Source organism: Acanthisitta chloris, unplaced genomic scaffold (assembly GCF_000695815.1).
Source record: "Acanthisitta chloris isolate BGI_N310 unplaced genomic scaffold, ASM69581v1 scaffold1036, whole genome shotgun sequence".
Classification (NCBI taxonomy): Eukaryota; Metazoa; Chordata; class Aves; order Passeriformes; family Acanthisittidae; genus Acanthisitta; species Acanthisitta chloris.
Window position 1 is genome coordinate 4,215 of NW_008677376.1, and position 2,808 is coordinate 7,022.

A 2,808-nucleotide genomic window follows, 5' to 3' on the forward strand; every position below is an offset into this window, starting at 1 on the left:
TAACAAAAAAGCAGAAATTATTTAAAGATTATTTTAAAGCACAGCTTTTATGGTGATTGTTGTCCAGGGCGAAGTGGGAGAGCGCAAACATGGGCAACAGCAGGTGTATTTTTGTCTCTTCACTGGATGTACCTTTCCTGGTTGGGGATGTGGCCCAATAAATCCATCATCTCCCAGGTGGGAGCTCCGAGCTCTGATGTGGGGAGGGCAGGGAGGGATCAGGGACGCCTACTGCATTCATCATAAGCAGGACAGGCAGAGCTGAAAGGCATCTCTAGGAGCAAGATTTGGTCACTTCAGTGCCCCCCACCAGTAACGTTGACATCTCTCTCCTCACTGCCCCATCCATACCCAGGGGAGGTGGGCAGCTGGAGTCTGTGGGATTGACCTGGTCTACACGGGACCAAACTGTCAATGGGAGCCACCTGCAAACCAGGGCAGGATGTAGGAGGGACAGCCAACATGGGACTACCAGGGACACCTTTCCATCCCCGTCTGGACCCCTCGACCCAGTGCCTGTCCATTCTGGGACACCATTCCCCACCATCTCCATCACCACAACACCCACTCATCCAGTGCTGCCAGACCCCATACCCCATACACAGGATTTCCAATACCACTAGTGCTAATCACTGCTGATTGTCCCCTTGCCCCATCCCCATGTCTATGCCAGCAGTAGGGAAGACCAACAGTCAGTGTGGCACACAGCATCCCCACACCTGTCCCACCGACACACCCCTCTATGCACCCCCCACCCCATCTCCAAAGATTCTTTGCCATGGTCTCCCTGGGCAGGGCTGGGAGTAGGGTCCCCCCCGGGCTTTCCCTGGACCCCACAGCTTGGCAAGTGCAAAGCAATTCGGCCTGAGGCTGTCAGCAAGGGCCCTCATCACCACGGCTAATTTAAGGGCTTTGCGAGGCGGCTGAGCTAATTTAATTAGGTTCTTATAACAGAGAAGGACAAATTGGTCCCTGGGGGGCCACAGGGTCAGGCTTTGGAGAGGCGCTTTATGGAGTGAAATTTCAATCACGCTGTCATCGCAGACAAGGGGAGCTGGAGGCAGAGGATGCATAGGAAGAGGATGGACTCTTCGGGGTGCCCAGTGGTGATGTGGAGAGATCATCTCCAGGCCCAAGTTTTTAGGGTATCAGTGAGGTTGGGGGAAGAAGTCTTTGCCCTACTAGGATGCTGCAGGGTATATCGGGCCTCCTTTGGGGTGGAGGCAGGGAAAGCAGGGGCGTCCCAGGGCAGTGAGAGGGAGGGGAAACACCTGTAAGTAAGATTCTGAAGTATTTCTGAAGCTCCATTAACTCCTCCATAGCCCTATAACCCTCGATGGTGATGATATTGAGGACAAAATGATGTCCAGCTGACAGATGGGACTTATGAGGGTCTCTTCCTTGCCTGGATGTTCTCCACTCTCTTGTCACAATCCCACAAGAGCCAGGGCAGCCTAGGGGCTGCCCCACTACCTATGGGCACCTGAAACAGCCCCATCTCCCAGCATGGCAGTCCCAGGCGGAGGCGGGGTGTCCCAGCAGGATCCCAGCTGGGCGGTGATGGATGGGGATGCTGGTGGGTGGCCGGCAGAAGGGCCGGGCTGGAGGGTCCCACAATGGATGTCTCTCCATCAATTTGTCCTCATTACCATGTGAATGGTGGGCGGGAGGGAGAGGAAGGGCATGTGGCAGCAGGAGAAAACCCCCACATGCTCCCATCTGGGGTAGCATGTCCCCCCCCATCCCTCCAACCCTGTCTGAGCATGTTAAACCAGCTCCAACACCCCCGGCCCCTAATTCAGGAAAGAGAGGTGCCACCCCCTATTCAGAGCCTTGAAAAGGCTACAGGATCTGGCGCTGTTAACAGGGGGGAACATGGTCCCCATCCCCGCCTCTCCCGTCTGTCCCTCACCCCATGGCCTTCTGCCATGGCTGCACCAGCCAAGCCTGCTCCTGGCTCCAGGCTGGCATGCTGGGGTCTGGGGACCCAGCAAAGGGGTGGCAGGGGGGCACTGGGGCCTGTGGAGTAGGAGCAGAGCCCTCTGAAAGCATCCTGTTTGTGGCAGTTTTGGGCGGCATGGGCAGGAGGACAGCAGGGTGCGATCCTGCAGGTCTCCAAGGCCAAACCTGCTTCCCCGAAGGGGCAATGTCTCTGGGCATGACAGTGGTATGTCCCCATCATCTGGGAGGTCTGGGGGCAACCAGGCCCCCATGGCCCAGGCTGTGACAGTGATGGGGGGAGGAGGGTGTCATCCCGAAATATCTGTGCCTGTGGGTGTCGGTACAACAGGTTGCAGGGATCCTCCTCCTGGCAAGGGCACACTGACTCATAGCTGTCCCCCAAAAAGCCCAGGAGATGCTGTCCAGCCTCCCGCACTCACTTGCATTAGTGTAATTAACCTTAATGGCTTTTCGGTGTGCTGCTGCTGCGGGGACAGAGGCAGGACCCTGCTCTTTGCAGCGCTGTTATTGGAGGCATCCCAATGCCTGACCCTGGGCCCACAGGAGCTCCAGGAGGGTGTGTGGCATGTGCTGTGGAGCCTGTACTGCACCCCAGACTTCTTCCTCACCTTCTCCACTGCCCTGAGCTCCTCACCTCCTGCCTCTCTCTCAACTGTGGCACCCGTGTGGGGACAACACTGCAAGCATCCCCACATTCCAGATGCTGCAGAGCTCCTTTGCCTGTGCTTGGCAGCTGACCCCGGGAGGGATGGAGGTGTTTTAGCAGGCAACAGCCTCTGGGAGTCAACCACAGCCTGCTGTGCCTGTACAGACACCATGGATGGACAGACAGACGCATTCACCTCC